This window comes from Mercenaria mercenaria, chromosome 6, assembly GCF_021730395.1.
Source record: "Mercenaria mercenaria strain notata chromosome 6, MADL_Memer_1, whole genome shotgun sequence".
NCBI lineage: Eukaryota > Metazoa > Mollusca > Bivalvia > Venerida > Veneridae > Mercenaria > Mercenaria mercenaria.
Genome location: NC_069366.1, coordinates 2,450,552 through 2,469,222, shown reverse-complemented (window position 1 = coordinate 2,469,222; position 18,671 = coordinate 2,450,552).

Below are 18,671 nucleotides of genomic sequence, written 5' to 3'. Positions count from 1 at the left end.
TATTCTTGGTTTGTGTTTATAAAATCTGTATAATCTACGACATTACCAGATTCCAAATTAAATGCATCAAAATAACCTATACCACTTTTAGTTAGAGTATCATATAATGAATATATCCAGACATCGTGGCGATCGAAATACTTTTTTTTTTTTCGTTTTTATGTATGAATATGATGTAAAGCTTGTTGGTTCTGTTTTTTTGTTCATCATAATAACCGCTGTTATATTCAAAAAGAAACACTTTACGTCGTCTTACTTTTTCTATTTCTTTTTCAAATTCTTCTTTTATTTTTTTATCTTTCTTTTTAAGTTGAAGAATTATTTCAGCTAAATCATCAAGTCGTTTTGTTATGGCAACTTCAGAAGCAGATAAATTGTCAACAACACCCTTTGTTCTAGCTAATTGTGTTTCTTGTTTTAGAAAAGCATTTTTTACTTCTATAATTTTTTCCCAATTATTAGAAATTTCTTCGACATTGGTGGTTATTGCTTTAGTACTAGCAGTAATTACTCGAGTATTAGCAGTAATTGATTCTCCTTGTTTAGCTGATATTTCAACTACAGAGTCAAGATCAGTTATTATTTTTTTAATTTTATTATTAAATTCATTAATATCTTTTTGTAATAAACCTGTAAGTTTACTTAAGTCTGCGTACTTTATATTGTGACGTGCATCAACATTATTAATCATATCTACAAGTTGTTTCTTCAAATTTTCTAGCTGATTATTAATTATGTTAATTGCTTCAGTATTAGCAGTAATTAACTCTCCTTGTTTAACTGATTTTTCAACTACAAAGTCCAGTTCATTTTTATGTTCTTCAATTTTAGCATTAAGCTGCGTCATATCTTCTTGTAATTTTTTTGTAATATTATTTAATTCTGCATACTTTAAATTGTGACGTGTATCAACAGTACTAATCCAAACTCGAATTTGTTTTTTAAAGTCATCTATTTTAGAATTGAGCTCTTCTTTAAGGTTATCTAATGCTGTGTCATAATCATCACCTCTTTGTGAAGCTGCCTTTTCCAGTTCAGATTTATATTCTGCAAGTTTATTTGAAATTAATTCTAATAAATCTTTATGCTTATTTTCAGTTTCAGTATTTAGTTTATTTATTTCTGTTCTGATTTCTAACTGATACATATTTTGTAATTTTTTCTCAGCTTCAATAATCTTGTCTTTTAGTTCTTCGTGTTTAATCATACTATATTTTAATTCTTGACTTTGAGTGAATAAAATGTTTAAATTGACTCGAAATACATCTTTTATGTTGTCATCTGTCAAATCAGATTTCTCTTCAAGTTCTTTAATAGAACCAACCATAGCTTTCATTTCTTTTTCAATTTTATCTTGTAATTCAACTATTAATAATGAATTCTTTTTAAAATCTTTTTGTTAATTCTTCAATATTCTTTACTTCTGCTTCTAGTGTTTGTTTTATACTTTTAACATCTTCAAGATCATAGTCATTTATTACACTTTGAATTTTTTTAAACACAAATCGTTTTGAAACTGCATCGTTGGGTTTATCTGGATCTCCTAGGTTGATTATTTCATTACCTCCCATATCTAATGCTCTGTTCAATTTTGTTATCAAGTTCCTTATTTTTGTGAAGATACGATTCCGTTTCCTTTTAAGTTTTTTTAAATTGTTTTTAGTAGCATAATCACTTAAAATCAATATCAAATTTAACTTTACTTATACTGTCAGGTTCACTTATTTGTTCTATATTATTAAAAACTCCCATTATATAATTATTATATATTACCAGTAAAGTTTTTTCTGAAAAACTTCCTTGGTTTGTCAATATATAGGAAATCATATTTTTGATTTGTTGCATTAGCAAAAGAGTTAGGGTTAATATTTTGTTCATTACAAATCATATCATTTTCTCGTTTACCTGGACTTTCAAATAAAATATAATGTGAACAGTTATTCGGATATCTTTTGGTGTTTTATATTAAGACTGACTTAAAACATAACACAACAGTTTAGTGACGTCCTTGAATAAAGTATTTTGTTATTTCATTTTGAACCTTTTTATTTTCACATACAAAATCATCAAATAATTACTACTTTTTGTTTTTCTGATTCAAGATTCTCACAAGGTTTCAATTTGGTTGAATCGGCCGAAATTCAAGTATTTCATTTGGATCTACTTTAATTTTTTTTTGCAATTTAACTTAAGTGGTTAATTAAATCTTGATATTTAGATTGTTCTAGGTTTTTAGCATATAAGTATAATTTATCATAATATATAAGAGGTATTTCGAAGTATTATGCATTAATGTATTTGTTTTTCCAGATCCAGAAGATCCACATATTAACATTCTAAAACATGAATCTGGCATAAAAGGATAATGTTGTTTAAACTTATTAGATTTATCACTTTTGTATCATAATTTGGAATTTCCATTTATATATAATAATACATTATCTTACATTATATTACATTATTTTACATTATTTTACATTATCTTACATTATTTTACATTATCTTATGTTATTATATAAATGCAATCAAAACTTAATGAAATAAGAATAAGAAAAAACTTAGTCGGGCAAAAGATGAGAGCTCTTAGAGAAGAAATAATGAGAGAAAAAATTAAGAAAGCTACAAATCGGGACATGTATACTGAAATTCATAAACCAATTACTGAAGGAATAGAAAGTCAAAAAGAACAATTATCAAGTCAGTTGAAAGCATTACCTGCAATAAAACAACAATTAGAGTCACTAGGTGATGAAATAAAAGATATACAAACATACCAGGGTTTACCACAGATATTCCAAGAACCACCACCAATTACATGGTCTCCTGAAGATCATGTGGGTTTGGATACGGATACGGATGATGATGATGAGTTTGAAGACACTAAAGAATTTCCTGAAGAATCAGAAGAAGAATCAGAAGAAGAATCAGAACAAGAATTGTCATTTAATCCAGCGGTATTAAATAAAAAAGTTGATTTAGCACTTTTAGATAAAAAATATAATACACCACAAGAAGTGTTTGAATTTTTTCACAGCAAATCTAAAGATCCTGATAAAAGAATGACTAGGGAAGAAGTAGAGTGTATCATAGAAAATGTATCAAAGGATATAAAAAAATGGGTTATGATTCTGGTTCAATAACTAGAAAGAAAAGCAAAACAGATTTCGATCTGAAGCAAAAGAAAATAATTATAGACATGTCGAATGTTTTAAACAAATATAGAAAAACGCTCCGTGATATTCTTAATCAAGGAGAATATGTGGGAAAAGGAATAAAATATCATAATCCATATAAAGTTTCACCAAATGGACAATATGGTAATTTAATTATTAACTTAAATAAACTTTATGGTCAAAACAAATTAATTGCTAAAGATAGAATAACTGGAAAAGAAGTCATTAACACTAAAGTAGATGATGATTTGATTGATCTTATTAATAAAAGATATAACAATAATAAAAAACATTCAATTCATTCTAGAAAAAATATTTAAAGAATTAACAGAAAAATCAGGATTACCTGTCAATAAAAGATCTATGAAATTTAAAAAAGTAATTAGAGGACAAGGTTATGACGTTTGTCCATGTAATCCAAAAGAATTGGTTAATGAGTTGGAGTTAATTTGTGGTTCGATTGATGCTGGAAATAATAATGAAGAACTAAAAAATGAAGGTATTAGAATAATTGATGAACTATTAAAAATGAAATCACTCTTACCAAAACAACATGAAATGTTATATAAAATTTATTTTTCTTGAATTTAAATTTTTATTATATATAAATGGAACAAAAATAGTATTAAGTTCTGAAACAGTTAAAGATAATAACAAAAATACTCCGAGTGATTTTACAATCAGATTTAGTCGTTCTTTAATTTTAGATAAAAATAAAACTTATGTTGTTGGTTTGGATAGTATTAACACTATGACCTATTCTTGGCATAATATTAGTGATGAATATGATAATAAAAGAATTCGTTATTATAATGGTAAGGATTGGAAAGATATCATATTTACAAATGGTTCTTACAGTTACACAGATATTAATAATCATATTAGGGAAACATTAATAAGTAATGATGACTATGAATTTGATAAATCAGACATTGCTCCAATAAGTTTGGAATTTGATTTAAGTAGTTTTAAGATTTTGATTTCAATTAAAGATAATTTTATGTTGGATTTGGAAATATCAAATTTTCTTAAATTGCTTGGATTTGAGAAAAAAAATTAAACAATACTGAATGGGGAACTACAACACCAAATATAACTAACTCTGTGGATACAATTTATATTCATTGTGATCTTATTGATAATTCACTTGTTGGTGGTAATTTCAGTGATATTATCTATGCTTTAAGTACTGCAGATTTAACAAGAGCTTATCCATTTACAAAAGAACCACAAAGAGTTGGATATTCTGAAATTAATAAATATATTATAAATTCAGTTAGAATATATATTACAGATGTATTTGGTAGAATAATTGATTTCAATGAGGTTGAAACAAGTTTTACACTAATTTTAAAAGAAATTATTTAAAACTAAAGTTTTAAAACTTTAATTAAATAATTAAATTTTAGTTTTATATAATGTACAAGAAAGTTTATGACAAAAATAAAGGAATATTTATTTATGTTGATGCTCAGACTGAAGAAGAAATCATACATGGAACAGGTATCTTTGACACTTTAACGAAATTGCTTTCAAGTTCAGCCGCATCTTCAATTAGCACAGCTGGAAAAAAAGCTTTGGAAACAGCAGGAAAAGCAGCACTTGAAAGTGGAACAAAAAGGTTGGAACAGAAGTTGGAAATTTAGCTGCTAATAAAATTGTTGAAAAATTTAAAAAGAAACCTGCTCCAGCAGTTGGTAATTTAATTGCTAAGGAATTACAAGAAAAGAATAACAGTAAAAATAATAATAAAAATAATAATGATAAAGAGGAGGATATTGATATGAGAATAAATAAAATATTGTCAGGATCTGGGACACGTAAACGTATTAACAGATTAATTTATAAAAAATAAAATAATATATAATATGTTTAGAACAAAACAAAATTGTGAAAGATATGAATTAACTCCTATTCAATTAGATACAGCTTTAATATCTGTCTTGGGAAATAATGTTATGCAACAAAAAAAACGGATATCATTTAACAATTAATGATAGAAGCTCATATTTTGATTGGTTTAATGCTTATTTTGAAGTAAGTTTTAAAGTAAATAAGCTTGCTAACGGTAATAATTATGCTGATGGAGATCAAATTGCTCTAATTAATAAGGCAACTTCATTAATTGATCAGTTAGTGGTTAAACAAAATGGAAAAATTGTATATGATTGTAATAATTTATATAAGGTAATAAATGTAAAGCATTTGGTTGAATTGTCTGAAGATTATGTAAGAACAACTGGAACAAATGAATTTATCTATTTAGATACTAGCGCTAGCACTGAAATCAGACCTGCCCAAGCTGAATATATAATTCGGGTTTTGCTTCTAGGAAGACAGCAATTGAAGGTGGTAAAGAAGTAAATGTTAAAATTCCATTAAATAATTATTCATTTTTTCAGGGTTTAGAAACTAATATTTTACCTCCAAGTCAAATTCAAATAACACTGCAGTTGACAGATGATGATGAATTAATTTTTAGAGCTAATGCTGCTGATGCTGGTAGAGTAATTGTAACAAAATTAATTCTATGGGTTCCACGTTTGGTTTTTAATGAATTTGGACTTAATCTAATTTCTGAAAGATTTACAAAAGCAAGATGGTCATACCTTCGGGAAATGATGACGCAATCAACTGATACACAACAGATTAATACAACTTTTAGAATAACGGCTGGTGTAACAAAACCACAACATGTATTTGTTTATTTACAACGACCTGATAAAAGTAATTCACAGAAACATAATCCACATTTATTAGATACATTTAAAGTTAATGCAGCAGATGATAATGATTGTACTTTGAGCTCTTGTCGTCTTGAAGTTGGTAATGGTGTTTTTTATCCAGAAACAGAATACACAAGTATATCAAGAATATATGATGATGTAATTAATTATTATTATAAACAAAATAATAAGACTACTGGAAGTCTTTTAAATAGACATAATTTTCAAAAATTGTTTGGATTTGTTCATTTTAACTTGGAATATAAAAAGGAAGTAATAACAGAAGATCCTAAGCAGATTACATTAACAATTAAGTTAAATACACTTCCCACTGCAAGATATCGTATTGACGCAATTGTATTATATGAGGAAACAGTTGAAATAAATACTATTGGAAATGAACTTGTTATTGTTTAAATAAAATAAATATAAATTATATATAATGACATCAAATTATATTGAATATAAAGTTAACCTAACCGATGGACAAAAGAAAAATTTAGCACAAGCTTATAATAATAGAATTCCACATACTTTTAGATTAAAACATGAACAATTACGCGGAAACTTTCCTTTACTTTTAACAAAAACACAAATTAATCAAATTAAAAAAGCTGTTGCAAATAAGAAGGGATTAGAAATTAAAATTTCAAAAAAACAAATGTCCAGTCAAGGTCAAAATGATGGATTTTTAGGAGCTTTGGCTGGTTTGTTAGGAAAAACAATTCTTCCAATGGCAGCAAAAATAGCTCCAAAAATATTAGCCCCTCTAGGCATTGGCGCTTTGTCTGGGCTGGCCAGTACTGGTGTTAGTAAAATACTTGGAAATGGTATGATTTCAGTAGCTAATGATTAGAGAAATATAATATCACCATATCTAACACCTAATCAAAGAAAGCAACTAGTAGGATCTGGAGTGATTAAATTAACACAAAAACGGAAACAAAATTTCGGTTTCCTGGATATGCTGGCTGCTAGTCTAGGGATACCTTTGATTACATCTTTGTTAAGTGGTAAGGGACATGGTCAGGGTATACAGATTGATTCTCAGAAAAGACCTTACATACGAATTCCTATAGTAAAAAAAAATATAATTTATAAACAAACCTATTTCTAACTTTGAAATTGAACAATGGGTAAAACAATTAAAAATTAAAAACTTTAGGGGTGTATTTAGTAGAAATAATTTGCCAAGAGTGAAACTCTCGGAGACCACAGGTTTACCAAAATCAAAGTTGAATAATGAATGTGGAATTATAAATTTAGACGACTCTGTTGGACCTGGAACAAATTGGGTTTGTTACTTAAATAATATGTACTTCGATCCATTTGGACTTCCTCCGCCGGAAGAAGTAATTAATTATATACCTGGGGTCAAGTATAACAACATACAATATCAAGACAAAACAAGTACACTCTGTGGATACTATTGTTTATTTTTCATTAAAATGTTACAAAGAAAATACCGTTGTATGATTTATTGTATAAAATACTAAAAGTAAACAATCAAAGAGTAAATGAACAAATAATTATTTTATATTTCACATCTCAATACAACACGTAAAGAAATAAGCGTTTACACTGTAAACGTTACTAAAAATAAACACAAACATTGTGCACGGTATTTCAAATATAAAAATAAGCGTTTACATTGTAAACGTTACCAAAAATAGGCGTTTACATTGTAAACGTTACTAAAAATAAACGTGAAAACTGTACATAGGATTCTACTGATGATGAAAATAGGCTTTTACATTGTAAACGTTACTAAAAATAAACGTAACTAAAAATAGGCGTTTACATTGTAAACGTTACTAAAAATAAATGTTACTAAAAATAGGCGTTTACATTGTAAACGTTACTAAAAATAGGCGTTTACATTGTAAACGTTACTAAAAATAGATTTACTTTATTTTACTATAGGTTTAAACAATAATTTGTTAAAATCTTTTTTTTTTTAATTGGTTGGCATTGGTCGGTTTAGGTCAAAGACTAAATTTTAAATTAGGTTAAATAATGCTCGCTCCATCATGTTTCTAACTACTAATGTATTATAACCATTATCAAGAATATATCTTTTATCGTCATAACATGATAAAGATGTTTTATTTGTAACATAACTGGAAAGACTGTGTTTATCTGAACGAATAACTTTAAAGGTGTGATTACTTTGGGTTGAATTAAACAAAGTATCTTTGTAATTTTTATGAACTATTGTTTTCTTTATAACATTTTTTTTAATTCCTTTACATTTTTTAATGTTAACTTCATTTTGTAATAAATATGAATACATTTTAATTCTTAATCCAATAAATTCAACATTGGAATGCTGGCAGCTTCATCTTTTGCGTAAATTCTCCATCGTCTTACCGAATACAGAGTTATTCATTAACTTAAAAAAATCTTTTTCAAATGAATTTTTTAGCTTTAGATCTTTTTTGAGTATTAAAATCAATATATTTTTTTAACCAAGAACTTTCGTCAAAAGTTAATATTCTGTGTATTTTTGTTACTTTTAACCCTAATTGTGTATACAGTTCAAGATTTTTAAAATGAACAACATAATTTTGTTTTTTTCATTAAAGTTGGAACTAATTTTTTTACATTACTTTTTCCTATTTCAAATTCTTTTTTAATATTTTTATTATAATTTGAAAGCCATTCGTCTGGTATTTTATTTTTTTCAGGAGCCAAAGGATAATTATTATGTATGGTTTATAATTCTTTTGGATATACAAGATCACATTCAATTATAAAGTTAGTTTTACCTTTAGCAATTAATTTCTTGTATTGTTTTTCGGATATAAATTTAAAGTTTCCAGAGGGCAAAGGTCGACACATGGCCCAACCATAAAGATTATTGACGTCGAGGTACATAATGTATTTAGATTCTAATTCAGGATCATAATCTTTCATATATTTATTGTTTGCTTTACTGTATCTGTTTGTAATATAACTTATTCCTCCCCTCAGTCCCTTCTCAATAAAAAGATACATATCAAGATCAGTTATCAAATCCAGATTTATTCCAGTCATTTTTAACACTGCATCCCAAGCTAAACCAGGACTACTAAAATAATGACAAGGGTCAAGTTTATAATATTCCAAACATAGTTTTCTAAAATATTCGAATACATCAGCTAAAAGTAATACATCAGTTTTTAAATATAGATCATGATATTCTCCCATTGTTTTAATTTTAGATTTATTTCAAACATTTTAGCATGTTCACATTCGTTGTCAGATATGTGTGTTACATTTAAAATTGAATAAAACTCTTTTTTAGGAGGTAATTCTGTTTCTTTGAATCTTTTAAATGAATCCATGTAATCATATGGATAAACACCTTTTGTTTTTAATAATTCAAGTGCAACCGAAGGTTCCAGCTTCGCAATGTTATCAAATTCTTGAGATAAATATTTAAATACTGGAATATTTTTTACTAAGTTATCTAACGGTTGAGACATGAATTGAAAACTATCTATAAAAATTAAATCACTTATCATAAATGCCATATATCTTTCCATATTGTTAGGAATAAGATTAATTTCTTTTTTAAATTTTCCTATTTGTTGCATAATAAAATGATCGTCATAACCTCTTAAATTATGAAAAATAACAGGAATTTTGTGTGTTAGTCTAAAATTAATATTACATTCTGACTGAGCACTTCCTCTGAATTTTCCTGTTATATGACAGTGGTCACGGACCTTCGGTCCATTCGGAAAACTTTGTTTTTCTTCACGTACAGGATTTTTATTTTCCTAATATTCTTTTTCACAGATATGACAAAACTTTTGTTTTCTAAATTCACTTTCATCTTTTTTAGACATTCTCAGTTCCTTGTTAAAATTAACTCTAAATATTTCCTTACAATATTCCTCTTCCTCAAGCATTTTCTCAATAAAATTATAAACTGCATAAGGACTTCTGTAAATCTTAGTTGGTTTAGTATATTTATCGTCATAACAACAAACAACTTTATAGCCGTAACCAACAATCTATATGTTTTGATATGGTTCAGTAAATGAAGATTCAGGTGATGGTAAGCAGTTAAAACTTTCTTAGTTATTGATTCAAAATCAGCATAAAATTACAAAAGGTATGCTAAACCTTTATGATAATTTTTAAATTGTACTTTACTTTCCCTCTTTTGGCATTTTTACAGCTTGGACACCATTAATAGCTAAATAATTTGGAATATGTTCATTTAATATTCTTTCTTGAGAAAAATTTGTTTTTTATTTTTACATTTTGTTTTGTTAAACATTAATCAATCTATTAAAGTCTTTTATCCAAACATAATGTTGGACTACAGTCCTTGAGGACTTACAGTCATCATCAGTTATTTCGTTATTATTAATTAGCAACATGTCACAGCTTTTGGAATATTGATATTTTGATATGTACAATGGATAAATACTGTTTTCTTCATAACCGAATATATTAAATGAAATATCATTTAAAACTTCTATTTTAGGTATTTGATTTAATGTAATAGGAAACTTTATTCCTTTATTATTAAGTTTATCTATATGTTTTTTATATTTTGAAACATTTTGAGGATCTTTTTCAACAGGAAACTTGTAAGCTAAATGACACCATCTAAAACATTCGTTATCATCTTTCTTTATATTTATTAATCCTTTCTTTGGATGTTGTAATGGTTTTGGTAATTCTAAATAACTTGAAGCAGCCAGTGGTGTATATTTATATCTATTTATATAATGAGCATCAACTGACTCTATTCTCCAGCCATTTCCTTCTGAAATCCAATTACCAATTCTATTTATTATTTCATCAAAGGCTTGGTGTAAAGTGTTTTTTATTTCATTTGTATTAATAATGATTAAAGCCTTTGATTGAAAATAAGCTGATTTATATATTGTATCTGTTGCACTCATTTTTACAAAAGTTATTTTTATTACGATATTTATTTTTATACCTTTTTAAGCTTTAAGTTCAGATTAAAGTATTTCATAAGAGGCGTTTATAGTTAAATATAATTGATTTTTTGGATCTTGTCTATATTCAATCTTAATTTCAAATTTCTTAATATATTGATTTAAAGATCTTTCAATTTTCAAGTTTAAGAAGAAATGAAATATCTAAATTTATATCTTTTTCCGTTAGTTTTTGATATTCCACTTTTTACTCTGTTTTTCCCTTCGCAGCACATTTTTATTAATCCAGAATTAATATCAAGGTTTTTAGATGCTGCGTAAGAGGTTCTATATATTTTTTCTTCATAATCGGTTGCAATAACTCTTTTAGGGTTGTTTCGATGATTATTTGGTCTGGGACAATCACATAATATTTCATTATTCTCGTCTTCTAACATTAAACAACCACAGTCCCATTCAAATAAACTATATTTTAAAAGATAAGGATCTATAACTGTCACAAATTGACATACGGGCCTTATTTTATCTGTAGTGTAAATGCAGGTATTGCATCATCTTTTTGTAATTTTTTGAGTTATTGAGGTAAATGTCAGATTTCACGCATAAAATACCTCTCATGTTTTTCTGTATTTCATAACATAAATTTCCATGTAAATTTCATTAAATTCTGTTCAGTAATAAGAGAGTTGATATTTTATAAACTTCAGTAATTTATGTTTTTATCCCCAAAACCACTATAACGGGCCTTAAATTGTCAATTGAAATCCGCGCCAAAGTAGTTAGATTCCCCGGCTATATCGTGAATCCCGTGGAAATAGAAATAGCCAGAGTCCACGGCTTAGCCGTGAATCCCATGAAATTTTGTATTTGGCGGGACATTACCCTTTAAATAGACTGGACTAGATATGCCTTGCGCACACCACCTTCCGACATTATAGACGAATCTATGTCTGATTATTTTTTCTTTCTAGAAAATTATGCTCGATCGAGGTAAGAAATTTATTTGTTAGATTTTTGTATGATTTTTGCATTACGATTTTTATTTGGTAAATTTTTGTTCATTCTACAGAATTCTGTAACATTTACTTTTTGGCACATGATTTTGGCTAGTTTCGGTATGTCAGGATAATTTATTAAATTTTTCAGACTTTTGTAAATTATTTAGAAAGAGGAGTCTAAACGTTTCATTTATATAAGATGTAAAATTTGTACTGAAATTTGTAACATGATATTTATAAAGTACTTTGTTTCAAAAACTTATGTCAAACATTTCGTTGTTATGGAACGCCATCACTGTATTGTTATGTATAACTCTATATGGCAAGTCTTGTACCATGTATGTAATATATTACTGTAATATGAAATTGTGTGACAGTCTATTGCATACACATACAATGTCCGTTTTGTTGTATGGCATTAGATATTATATGGATGCCAACTATCATATAACGTTTGATTTACATTGAATTTTGTTAATTTGTAGTTGTAAATATTGGCTGCAGTTTATCATTTCCATTACTATAATGTTTCATCATATACTTTTCATATCTTTTTCATACTTTAACTTTAGTCTTTTAAGTAAGTGATTTTTGTAATAATGGAAGTAGTTAGTGACGTATTTTAATCACGCGACGTCTGAACTTAGTAGCACATATATTTGTATAAGTAGCACGTATTATTTATGGGAGCCTACGGAGGTATGGTGTACCCAAAGGAGCAGTTTTATGCCCTGACTTATTTGTTTTGCTATGGTGCTTACCATATGTTATATATTTTAGGTTCTTCCGCCAGACGATTTTCCTGGTGATGTCATAACCCGGAAGTACAATGCCCGAGGTTCACTTGTCTTCACTCGCCTGGATGTGATTTTCCCATAGCAGAGCTTTCGTCCCATGGTTGTGCCGTAAACCGCAAAGACGCTGATTTTTGTTATCCTCTGAAGTCAGCTCAGGGATGCAACCACCTACCACCATAGGGAGCCAATACGGAATCAACCTATTCAAGGTTTAAAGGGACTGGATTTTAGAGATACGTTTTGTTTGTGCTACTTAAAGTTCGCAATTAAATTAAAGGACTGTACCACGTCACATTAGAATGGAACTATAAGAACTTTGTATCTGGTGATACTGAACTTTTATTTTTTTTTTCTTATAATCAGTTTTTTTCTTCATATCATCTATTCATTGTAAATAATCATCTTATGTTAATAAATTTGTAAATATTGTAAAGGGTGTTGATTTGTTCTGATGGTTACTGTCGCCGGTACGGCCTTTCCTGGCACAATGGTGTCAGAAGTGGGATTGGTCGACCAGACACAGTAGCTATTCGAACATTATTAACACCCATTTAACTGCAGCAATAATTTGTAAAGATTTCTCTTGTTTTGTTCTATTGTTACACATATAATAGTTTTATTCATTTTTCAGAGTGACGGCTTACCTCAGACAAGACAAGACAGATCCATAGCTTCAGCTAACCAGCTTTAGTGGTCACAGACTGATAGACAGTTGCTTACGACACTTGGATTCTGGGGTGAGTTCGTTCCTTTTATTTTTCTTTTGGGTTTATTTTGTGTCACTCTATGATTAAGCCACCATATATTTGTGCTGAGAGTGACCGCCCTTGACAAGGAGAGTTATCCTACTCACTCTTACTGGTGCGTCGCCCTACTTCTCCCAGTGATCCTATTTTGTATTAGTGTACTGTATACATACCAGATACAGTATTTTTTTTTAATTTGTGTTTTTACAAGCTTGTTTACTTGCATATATTTTTTACCTATTTTTTAATTTTAGTGCTACACATTGTGTTATACCTAACTTTATCTTAGGATAAAGCATTTTGATTTTTTTTTTGTTTATTGTTACATAAAGGTTAACACAGTCACATTTATTGATATTTGAAAAGGTTAGGGTATTTCAGCCTATGTCACGGTACTTTGTTGATTGTTGCCTATCAACCTTGTTGACACATAACTGTTGCGCAACTAGTGTATTTTTAAATTTAGTGAGGACGCTTGGAAGAAAGGTAGAGAAGATTTTTTTTTGGCTTCAGTAGAACTTAAAGACCCTTAGTGTAAACGTGATCTAGATTCCTCAGATGTTTAACTAGGTCCGGTTTGTTATATAGCGTTGAACTTTTTCTAAGTGAAACGGTGTACCTTTAAACAGACATTTTAAAGTTAACGAAGGTGGGAAAGGAGTTGGTTATGAAGGGAGGATTTACGTAACTTTGTTAAGGAAAGCAGTTTTGGAAACGTGAAAAAGACATATTAAAAATTAAAGGGGCAAGAAAGATAGGTTAAGTTAGAAGCTAGGTTCAAAAAGAAAAGAAGAATATAAAAACAAAGAATTAGAAAAAGAGAGAAAAGAGAAAAGGAAATTTATAACAAAAGGGAAAGTTTAGGTTAAGGCTAGGTTGCAGGGAAAAATAGAGTATTAACGAAGTTGAAATAGAAAATTTTAGAAACGGACAAAAGTTAAACGGAAAGTTAGAAAGGGGAAAAAGGGGGTTAAGTTAGCAGGGTTAGAAACGGAAGGAGGAAGCAAAAGGAAAATTGAAAATGCAAAAGTTTTAAGCGATTTAAAAAAAAGATAAAAAAAAGGGAAAGGTTTAATTTAGCCCTTTGATGAAAAATTGTTTCCAAAGGACCTAAAAATTCAAACGTACGCTTTTCGAGGTTGGGAAAAGGGAAGGTAAACTTCTCCCGTTTTTCCTAAAGGAAACGGCGAAAGGTTTTTAGGCCCTTTGGAAAGTGGGAAGGATAAATAAACTGAAACCCCTTTTGCTACTCAGTTCAACTCACTGCGGGGGCTAAAAAAAGTTTGAAAGAAAGCCTCGTATAATTTAGCCCTTTTGTGTTTTTTTCTAACAAAAAAGAGATTTTAGAGGGTTTGGCTTAGTTTGAGTAAGGGAGAAAAACGACAAGGGAAATTTTTAATTTAAAAAATTTTGGGCCAATTTTTGTTTCTGAATAGAAACTAACCAGAATTTGACTATAAGGGTTAGTTAAAGCTGGGGTGTACGAAATGCGATTTTTTTTTGCAAAGCCTCGGGAGGCCCAAGTAATCGTAAAAATCGAACCAAAAGGACCGGACCTAACCAAAAAAAATACCTCGACGATCCTATAGCAAATGAATGCACTATAATAGGGTAGAGCAAATTTGCAAAATAGGTAAGGTTACCCCCTTTTGGGTACTGAAGTAAAAAAATGGGTCGTAAGGCAAGCCATAACTTAGGACGGAAAGTACGGTAATAGGCTAATCACACAGAGTTAAAGAAGCAAACGGAAAGAAAAAACGGGAAAATAGAAAATGAAAATAAAATAGGGGTAGGGCCGGACCATCAGGAGTGATTGGGAAAGAAATAAGATAGGATAAGTAAGCAAGTAGGTCAGAGAGTGGAAATAGTATTATAAACAAATGATGTAAAAATTTAGGGGTTTCATGGAAAGCCAAGACCTCCCCCAAACCCGTCTTTTTTAATGGAGGGAGAATCGCTATGCAATACGGTTTGTAAAATTGGATATGAAACGGCTTTAAAGGCAACCCGTTTTAGGAAAACACAAAATGTAGAAACAAATGGAGGAAACAAGGGGCTAGTTTTAGCAAGAAATATTTTTCCTTTTTTTCGGAACTAATTTGGGTTACAAATCCTACCAAGTTTATAAAAAAAATGTGGGGCTAAAACCCAGTTTAGATTTTAGCGTCAGCATAGAAACGGGCGCAACCAAAGTTAAAAGCAAAAACTTAATTTCAGTTTTTTGAATTCAAAAGGGAAAAAATTCTTAAAAAAAGCAACAGAAAGAAAGCTTTTTAGTTTTGGGAAAAAAGAAGGCGAGGAATTACATTAACATGTGAGGAAAAAGGTTCATTAGGGTTTGGAGAGAAAAGATTTTATTAGGAGAAAATACCCCCAAAATTAGAAAAAATAGACTTTATTTTTGTACCTAATGCTTGGAAACGGGGATAAATTGCCTGATTCGAAACTGTCAGGCCTTTGGGTAAAGAAAAAAATTTTGGTGGGCAAATTTTACTGGCCGGGGAAAATGGCAAGGTTAGGGTCCACAGCTGATATTTGTCACCGCCCTTCCTAGGGTAAGTAAGTAAAGTTCCGTTGGAAAAATCCTAAAAGAACCCTTTAAAGAGATTTTGCTGTCGAACGTTGGTCCATCGAACAAGACTAAAGGGGGAAAATAGGTACATTTGACTAGGAAATTTATGCACTAAAAATTCCGAAGCCATAGCACACCAGTATTTAAACGGGAAGATAGCAAGGCTTTAGTAAATATGAAATTAATTAAGTGCCAGGGGGAAAGCTACCGTTTTGTGGATGGAGTTTACGTCAAACTTTGGGCAAAGTTAGTAGATAGCTTTAAGGCTTTTAACTAACCCCGAAACACCCTATGAGTAAGGGTTTTAGTAGGGAGTTTAAACGATTTAAAGCAATTGAAGCGTATGGTAAGAGAGACCTAAAAATTTGGGGTTTGAAATTAAGCAATTTTTTTCTTACCTAAAGTTCCCAAAAATTTTGGGGATTTTCACCTTTAGTTACTTTAGGGTAGAAAAATCCGGACCAAAACTTGCTAAGAAGTTTGGCGGAAAGAGGGGAAATGATGGTAAAACCCTTTACCAGTTTGTTATGGTTGCAAGAAAATTTGGGAGGTACGGGTCCACAAATTAACAAAAAGTGTGAAAATACGAGTATTACAAAAGGGGGCTAGAGTGGGAGGTTTAAGGCAGGAGTAAGGTACTTTATTGTTACCCAAACATAATAAGTTGTTGTTACATTGGGAAGGGCCCTTTTAGTAGAGGGAGAAATAAAAAATTTAACGGGAAAAGGTAACGAAAGTAAAAAGTTTCAGCAAACATCAAAAACAGTACTGTAAAAAGGAAAGGTGATAAAAGTCATACCAATAAGGGTAAAAAGTAAGGGGGACAGATTGAAGGAGGACAGAGAGTATGCAGATAGATCCAATGAAATAGGGATATTTTTCGAGTAGAGGGGAAAAGGAAAATTTTTTTCCAAATCAGGTACAAAAACGTACAAAGAGTAGGGGTAAATCCAAGTTTCCCAGTACATGTAAACAGGAAGTGAGACTTGTTAAAAATTTCTCGATGAAACTGACAGATATTCCTGGAAAAACAACTTGTTGAACAGAATAAAGTTTTTCAACACAATCCGAAAGAGAAAGGGTTACCTATTCCTTTTCATTCCGCCGAGTGAAAGAGGGAAAAGATAAAATTTTTAGTTGGGAGTAACCCATCAAATGCCCATTTTTCCCCCCTATCTCCTCAAAGAAAAAAGATAACAGTAAAGGTTCTTATAATTTTCGCCAGGTCAACAAACGACTTTTTCGATGCTAACCTATCCAAAAATGAGGAGAGTTTTTCAAAGCAAAAAAATATAGTATTTTCTAAAACTAATTTTTGGCAAAGGTTACTGGCATTTCCTTTGTCTGAAAAGGGGTAAACCCATGACTGCTTCTGAAAACCCCGAAAGGTTTGTTTCAATTTCCGCAAGATGCCCTTTTGGGTTAGTTAAAGCACCAGAACGTTTTTTGTAGACGATGCGGAAAATTTTTGGGAAGGGCCAGGGGGACTCAATAGCTTCAATGATGTAAAAACCGTGTATACAATCACATGGCCAAACAGAATATCTTTCGAGGTTTTTTTTAACCAGACAAAAAGAGGCTAATTTTAACAGCAAAAACCGACTAAGTTTTTTGGGTTTTCCCGAATTAGAAGTATAGGGCACAGATAGGAATACCAATCCGAAACCCGTTTTCCTAAATTACAGGGGTTACAAATGCCGAGACCGAAAAACCCAAAAAGGGGAAAACGTTCATGCCCTTTGGTTTAGTCGATTTAAAAAGAAAGTTACCCCAATTTTTCCGCCATTGCAGTTCCCTCACAAATTTTACGACAAAAGGTCACCAAATTTTGTACAGGGGGTAAACAAAAAAGCTTTCCAGACTTTGAAGGTGCTTAATGGGTCCCAATTTTTAAGTTCCAGATTTTTGTCAGACTTTTAATTAGAGAAAATCTTCAGATGTAGGGTTAGGCCATATTTCTTCAGAAAGTGATAAAGGGGCATTACCGTAGCGTAGCAATAGAAATTTTTACTAGGGACAAAAGTACTCAGATAGAGAAGGGGTGTTTAGCATAGTATGGGGGGCTAAGTTTCACCGGGATTGTTCGTAAAAGACTTTGAAGAATAGATCATCAGCCCCACTTATTTTAAAACGAAAAAATAAACCCTTTTAACAGAGAGAAATGGCATTCTTACGCCAAAAGGCAGTTAAAAGCATGCCTGGAAAGGGAAAAAGTAGGCCGCCGAAATATGGGGTGTGCTTTTCAAAAAAATGACCGGAAAACAGGTTTGTTTCTTTTGGGGGCTATTTTCATAGTCATTTTTGCTTCCTAAGAAAATTCAAATTTCTTTTTAGGGGGGACGTGTTCACAATGACAAAATACGGGCCTACTTTAAACTTAGTTAAAGCAGGGTAAAGCACAAACTTTTTTAAAAATTTTTTAGATAAATTTTAAATTCAGATTTCATGCAAAAAATACCCTCCTTTTTTCTGAAATTTTAAACTTAAATTCCCTTAACTTTCTTTAAAAAAAATTTCAGTAAAAAAAGTTTAATTTATAAACTTTAGTAATTTAAAAGTTTTTTTTCCCCAAATCCACAATAAAAGGTCTTAAATTGCAATTTAAATCCGCGCAAAAATATAAATTTCCCCCGGGTAATCGTGAAAACCCTGGAAAAAAAATAGCCAGAGCCCGCTTTGCCTAAAAACCTGAAATTTTTATTTAGGGGGGGACATTTCCCTTTAAAAAAGACTGCAAAAACCTTGCGCACACCCC